Below are 7480 nucleotides of genomic sequence, written 5' to 3' on the forward strand. Positions count from 1 at the left end.
GGCAAGCCCCCAAACTCAGGGGTCCTGGTAGAACACAAAGCATACTCGGGAGCCAGACAGCAAGGCAAATATAAACATGTTTACTTCTGCAGAAGGGTGTGTACCAACCCAGAGTCTGCCTGAACTTCCTTCTTGGACAGAAAAAATTCCTTGTTTATTCTCACAGGGGCTTAGCTGAAACCTTCTTATGGGGGAAGTGGGGAACCTTGAAGACACTTTTCTCCACTCAGACTCAGTGCTCTGGACTTTTCTGCTCTGAGGCATCCCCACCCCACTCACCCCGGATCCACAGAGAGGAAGGAGCCTATTGTTCGTGGCTTCCCCAGCAGTGAGATGACCTGCCCTCCCCACCTCTGTGCTGATACATTTGACCCTCCTCGGGTGCTGTTCCATGAGGGGAAATGGACCATGGGGGGGGACCAGCACTTTAGCCTCTTCCACATTCTAAGGTGGTAAGTAAATAAAGGCTTAATTGTTTCTTTCATTTTGCCTGCTTGTCATAATTGGCTACTTTTGATACCTGGCAGCTCTTCTCTTGACAAACAATCTTCTTGAGAATAGAGCCAACACCGAAGAACCAGAGCTGGGAGACAGAGATGGGGGCTGAGTCTCTATAACATCATCTGAGCTCCCCTACTTCTAGCTGTGCTGGAAGCCAGTGCAACACCTGGACCTTTTTGTTACTGAGCATAAACCAATTAGTTGTGTTTTTGTGTCACTGAGCCTAAGTCAATGACATCTTCTCAGTGACCTCCCCCATCCCGTGAGCCTTAGGAACTCCTCCCCCGAGTTCCTGTTCTCCCTTGTACTTGCCTTGTTGGTGGTTCAGAGTACCCTATACTATCCTGCTGTGCAAGCCTGCATCCCCAAGAGACATTCACTCTTAGAAACCCGGGGGAGGGGGGGGAGGTTAATGTTTTTTAAAATCCCCACACCTTACATTCCCTGGCACAGAATCACAGGAAAAGCTCTGTAGAATGAGGGCTTAATGGAATGAAACTGCAGAAAGCTGTTTACAATTACTGTTAGGTAATTATAAATAGGATGACAGCTCTTCTTAATATTAAAAAAAACTACATTAAAAAATATTTGCAATGCCCTGAGGATATCAAATCTGTATCAGGGAATAAAATTTGTATTAGTTATCTTTTACTGCATAATAAGTTATCCCCAAATTCATTAACTTAGAACAACAAACATTTGTTATGTCAGTTTCTCAGAGTCTGGAATGCAGGTGCAGGCTAGCTGGGTCCTCCAGCTCTGGATCTCTCACGGGTATCATCATGGAGTCACCGAAGCTACAATCGTTTCAAGGCTCAACTGCAAGCTCACTCATGTGGCTGTTTGCAAGCCTCAGGTTCTCATTGACTATTGGCCAGAGACATCAGTTTCTTTCCAAGTGGGTTTCTGCACAGGGCTGTTCCCAATATGGCAGTGGCTTCCCTCAGAGTGAATGAAAGAGAGAGAGAGAGAGAGAGAGAGGGAGAGAGAGAGAGCGAGAGAGCGAGAGAGCATGAGAGAGAGAGAGAGAGAGAGAGATCCAAGATGGAAGTCACAGTCTTTGTAGAATCTAATCTCAGAAGTGATAACCTAACACTTTCTCTATATTCTGTTTGTTAGAAATTAGTCACTGGGTCCAATCCACACCCAAGGGGAGGCTATTATACAAGGGCCTGAAAACCAGGGGGCAGCTCAGCTATCTTAGCAGTTGCCTACCACAGTCTACCTTCTGACCCCCAATGATTCACATTCGTCCCACACGTAAAATACACACCTCCTCTACGAAGGCCCCTGAAGTCTCATCTCATTACATCTGTTCAAAGTCCAAAATTGTATCTAAATCAAGTTCAGGTGTGGATGAGGTACCTTAAGTGTAGTGCCTTAAGTACAGATCCTCTTGACCTGGACCTGTGGAATGAAAGAGAGAAGTTATCTGGCCCCCATCTACTCAACATACAGTTGTTGGTCAGGAAGATGATGTCTTTAACAAGGTGGAAAATTGGATTCTATGTTAATCCATAGAAATTGTGAAAACCAGCCAAGCAAATGTTGCAAGTTCCTTGATTAGATTCCAAGGCCTGAGGCTAATTCTCCAAGGTCTTGGTGCCACTCTCTGGGCTGCTGATTTCACCTTCTCAGTCATCTTTTCTTTTTTTTATGGAAGTAGCACATTTTTGTAGCTGAGCAGCTTTCTCAGACTGCTTCCTGCCAGTAGAATTCTGAGGGCTTATTCAGCACCATCTTGTTTCCCCATAGTCCAAGCTGGCAATGTTTCTACAAATATAAGTATTTTAAGAAGCTTGTGGGCCTCCTTTGGGGTTTACTCCATTAGGCAAAAGTCATACCTACAGATTTCTTTGATATACTGGTAAGCCCCTTTGGCTGTTGCTGAGATGGCTGAGGTCCAACACCCTTAACTTCCTAGTGGCCCTATAGTTTGATTGAGAGGCACACCCTTAATCTCTTGTGACCTTATAAAAAATATGTATTTGGTTTTCATGCCCAGCCTCATGGGTAGAGCCTTGTAATGTCCTAAGTGACAAGAGCAATAGGAGCATCTTTTGTGATATTTATTTATTTTTTTGTCCCTAAAATAGTTCCAGAGTGATAAAGGTAAAAGGAGCATCTTTCCTTATTCATAACAAGACCTTTTAATCACACCAGAGTTTATGTTAATGAGGTCACTTTTGCCCCCAAAGATGGGGGTGGGGCTGTTTGCCAGGGGAACCAACTATGTAATTAGAGAGTTAGAACTTCTAGCTCAGCCTTCCAACCCCCAGGGGCCTCTAATGGCCAATGACTTAATCACCCATGCTTATGTAGTGAAGCCCTCATACAAACTCTAACCAAAGGGTTTCAGAGAGCTTCTGGGCAGGTGGTCACATGGAGGTGCAGGGAGGTGGTGCACCGGAAGAAGGCACGGAAGCTCCGTGCCCCTTCCCATATACCTTGCCCCTGTCCATCTCTTCCATTTGCGGGCAGATGGTCACATGGAGGTGCAGGGAGGTGGTGCATATACCTTGCCCCTGTCCATCTCTTCCATTTGGCTGTTCCTAAGTTGTATTTTTTCATAATAAATGGGTAATAGTAAGTAAGGTGCCGTTGTCTGTGAGTTACTCTGGCAAATTACTGAATCTGAGGAAAGGGCAGTGGGAGCCCTCATTTAAACTTGGATGCTCAGAAGTATAGGTGACAACCTGGGCCTGCGACTGGTGTCTGAAGTGGGGGTAGAAGGTGGGCAGTCTTAACCTGAGGGGTCTGTACCAACTCCAAGAAGTTACTGTCAGAATTGAGTTAAATTGTAGGACACACATACAGTGTTTTGCTTGGTGTGGAAAACCCCACATATCTGGTGTGAGAAGTGTTTCAAGTAGAGGAAAACGGCTTTTCTTTTTCTCTTTAAGGACCCTTGTATGTGACTGTGTAGTCTCTTAAGCAATACCTTTGATCGTTGGGAGGTCTTAACAACAAGCTTTATTTTCACACCCTCAGTTTTATCTCTATTCTGTATCCTGTTTTCCTGGCAGTGTTCTGTATTTGACATTTGCTTAGAAATCATTAATTTTAGCAGTGTGTGCCGTCTGGAAGCTAAAAATGGTCAAAACTCTGTTTTTTGGGGGGTTTGTTTTTGTATAACAAAAATAAAGACTTTCCCTTTCTTTCTTTCTTTCTTTCTTTCTTTCTTTCTTTCTTCTTTCCTCCTTTCTTTCTTTTTACATGCAGTTTACTATAAGTAGCAAAAAGAGGCCAGGTAGTACAATATCACTTTGCAAAAACTCCTTAACTCAATTAACTAGTTCATTACACGTATTTTTTACTTTCCACAAAACTGCAGCTAATGGTGTAACTCAACTTACTGCTACTACATAATTAACCCCTCTTCCTGTAATTTCCAGTAGCAAGTTCCTCATTTCCTTTTGAGCCCTCATGAGCAGTGTCCCACGAGTCAAGATTTCTAGTTGTAGTCTGTTCAAGACTCTTAGGTTTTCTCTAACACGCTTCTCAGACTCCTCCCAGCCTCTGCCCACTCCCACATGTATTTGTTACAGCAGCACCCGCTTCCAGGAATCCAAGTCTATTTATTCCTTTTCTCATCTTACCTCTCTGGTGGTGACTATTCTCATGAGCTTAAAGAATGTCATTTTGTTTGTGAGGATTTCTTATAAAATTATACTCTTGTTTTATGAGCATCAATTTTTTACTTTTCTAAATGGCATTCTTTTATATATCTTATTCCGGTTCTCACTCTTTTCAACTATGACTATGCTTTCAAGATCCATCCCTGTTGTTATGTAGACATCTAATCAATTGCTTCCAACAGTGTGTAGTACACCATGAGTTCTACTCCACCCCTAAGCCCCATATTTTTTCTGTCCAATCCCCTGAGGTTGGGTGCCAAAATTACCTCCAACTTCTTGCCATCATCACAAATAATGTGGCATGGGCATCCTAATTCGTGGCCCCTTATGAAACTGTGAAAATTTCGTTGGGATATGTGGACACCCAGAATGGAAATCGATGGTACGTGGGTTACACATATGCTTAATTTGACTAGACAGTGCCAAACTATTCATAGTAAGGCTGCAAAGTCTTTATTCCCACCAGCCATAAATAAAGGAGGCTGTATCCCACATCTGGGTTGACACCCAGTATTATCATCCACTTAAAAAAATTTTTAGTCTATTTGGTATGAAATTATATCTCATTAATATTTGATTTGCATTTCGCCTGACAATTGATCAGTTAGAGCATCTCTTCATATACTTCCACAAACCGCCTATTCATATCCTTGTTTGCATGTCCTTTAAGATCAGAGGCCAGGTGTGTTTTTTTCCCTGCATTCTTCATTGTTCCCAGAACACTGCTGGACGTTGATTAGTGATTGATGAGAAGGTCAGTGTGGCTGTGTTATTTGAGCTTCGGGATTTTGAGGCCTACTTTCCCTCCACAGAGCCTGAGGTGTTTGCCTGCATTCATTCAGAACACATTTATCAAATGACTGCCCTATGCCAAGTCTTCCAGGGCAACTCTCCCTCCCGGCAAAACCCAAATGACTTGTCAGTCACTCTATCAAATGAACAGAAGAATGAAACTGGTCACACCAGTGATTTTGAATCAGATAGACTTTAGTAACATTTAAAATGCCCTTTTATAGACACAAACATTCTATGATCTTGATGCAAGTATAGTGACTGATTGATTTTTCTTTCACTGTTGCTTTTAACTGCCACGTGCCGTGAGCAAGGCAAGACCCAAGGAATCTTGGCTGTGTCTTTGCCCATTCAGAGGAGACTCAATGTAGCATTAAAAAATTTTTTTTTCTGCTTTCTAGGACCATTCTCACATCTTTACTGAACAATGATTGCTGAAAAATACCATGGATTTCATAGACAAAAAGTAAACTCTTCTGTTCACTGTCCCCTGTAAAGGTCACAGGTCCCAATGTGACAGCATTGATCTACAATTGCAGAGAGAGGAAGCGTTCTCAGCCCTGGCCTAACAACTCCCACATCCACCTACCCTAGGGCAGGGTTAAGTGCCCAACTCTGTCTTGACTGAAACATCTCTACGCCATATTGTAACCATAGCTGACCCTTCAACAGTGTGGATTTGTGGGTACTGACCTACTGCACAATCAAAAATCTGACTCCCCCAAAAGGCTTTGTTGACTAAAAGCCTTACTGATAACATAAACATTCGATTAACACATATTTTATACGTTATATGTATTATATGCTATTCAATTAACACATTTTATACATTATATGTATTATATGCTGTATTCTTACAATAAAGTAAGCTAGAGAAAAGAAAATATTATTAAGAGTATCATAAGGAAGAGAAAAATACATTCACAGTATTTATTGAAAAAAAACCCCACCCGTAAATGGACCCACACAGTTCAAACCCATGTTGTCCAAGGGTCATCTACTAGTATATCTGTTTATTTGCTTTTCCTCCTCTAGATTTGAAACCTATTGTGTTTTACTCATTTAGTTATTTTACTGTACTTTGCAAGGCACTTGTCAGGTGTTTAATAAGCATTTATTGAACAAATGGATGCAAGAAAAAAGCATTTACCGAGCACCTACTTGCTGTATACTATGCCAGATGCTTGGAATTCTTAGATGAATAAGACAGGTTAGTGTGCAAAATGTACAGAGGAGGCGTACTGTATCCTTTGGGGAGTTGAGCTTCTATAAAGGGGAGCTGCCATTTTTTGCACACACCTTTTTCATTTCCAAAAAAAGTTCTGCCCTTGAATTCTGGTTGTGACTTATATTTTAATTGCAAGAAATAGGCTTTCTCTCCGTGTGTATGTATGTGAGAGGTATGGGTGTGGGTGTGGCTATTGCTTGTCTGACTGTGTTCAGTCATTCCGGCCTGGAGTCAGTATAGGGAGGTTGAAGGCCTTTTGCCCACCGTCCAAAGGGGCTTGCTTGTTCAAATGCCCAGAGCATCTATGCAGTCATCCAGGGCTGCAGTGCTGACAAAGAAGTGAGCCTCCTAATAGTGGACACAACCCCTTTGGCATGTTATCCAACAATTGGAGAAATCTGAGTTGCCTGGGAGTGAGCCTTTCCAGCTCCACCCCAAATCCATTTTCAACTCTTTGGTCAAGCCAAAGGGACCTGGGTAAGTTTTGTCCAAAGGATTGAGGTTTGAGGGAGACTTAGACAAGTGAGTTTGCTGTAAGGTCTGGTTATGAACCACTTGGAAAACATACCAGTCAGAGCTCTGTATCTCACTTCACATCAGACTCAGTGAGAAGGTTTGGACAATGATTTCTAAAATGGCTAATAGGCCTGGGACAGAGCCTAAAGTATGCTAGATTTTGTGTATTCCATGGAAAAACAAGTACCTATTCTTTGTTTTCATTTTAAAATATCCTATCTAATAATAGATATACATGGTAATTGACCATACCTTCACTAGCCTCCCATTGGCTAATCAGCATGGTATGCAAATTAACCACCAACAAAGATGGCGGCTAATTTGCATACTGCAGGCAGGGCAGGACAGCACTAGCTGCCAGCGCGAGCTGCCATCCAGGCCCCTATGTGCGACCCCAGAAGCCGCCTGCCTGCCGCCTGGGACCTGGATCGAGTCCCGGGCCACAGGCCGGCCCCTGTGTGCAGCCCCAGAAGCCACCTGGTGATCTGATCCCAGGCTGCTGGCCGGCCCCAGAAGCCCCAGAAGCCACCTGATATGCCAGTAACTCTATCAGTAAGCACTCTGAAAGTTAGTAGCATAAATGCGCCAATTAAAAGATTATGAGGGTGAATCAAAAACAAAACCCACTTTAAATATAAAGACACATATAGATTAAAAGTAAATGAATTAAGCTGCAGCCTGTTTTGCTCAGTGGACAGAGCATTAGCTCTTGGACTGAAGGGTCCCGGGTTAGATTCTAGTCAAGGGCATGTACCTCAGTTGCTGGCTTTATCCCCAGTCCCTATCAGAGCATCTGCAGGAGGCC

Source organism: Myotis davidii, unplaced genomic scaffold (genome assembly GCF_000327345.1).
Source record: "Myotis davidii unplaced genomic scaffold, ASM32734v1 scaffold426, whole genome shotgun sequence".
Lineage (NCBI taxonomy): Eukaryota > Metazoa > Chordata > Mammalia > Chiroptera > Vespertilionidae > Myotis > Myotis davidii.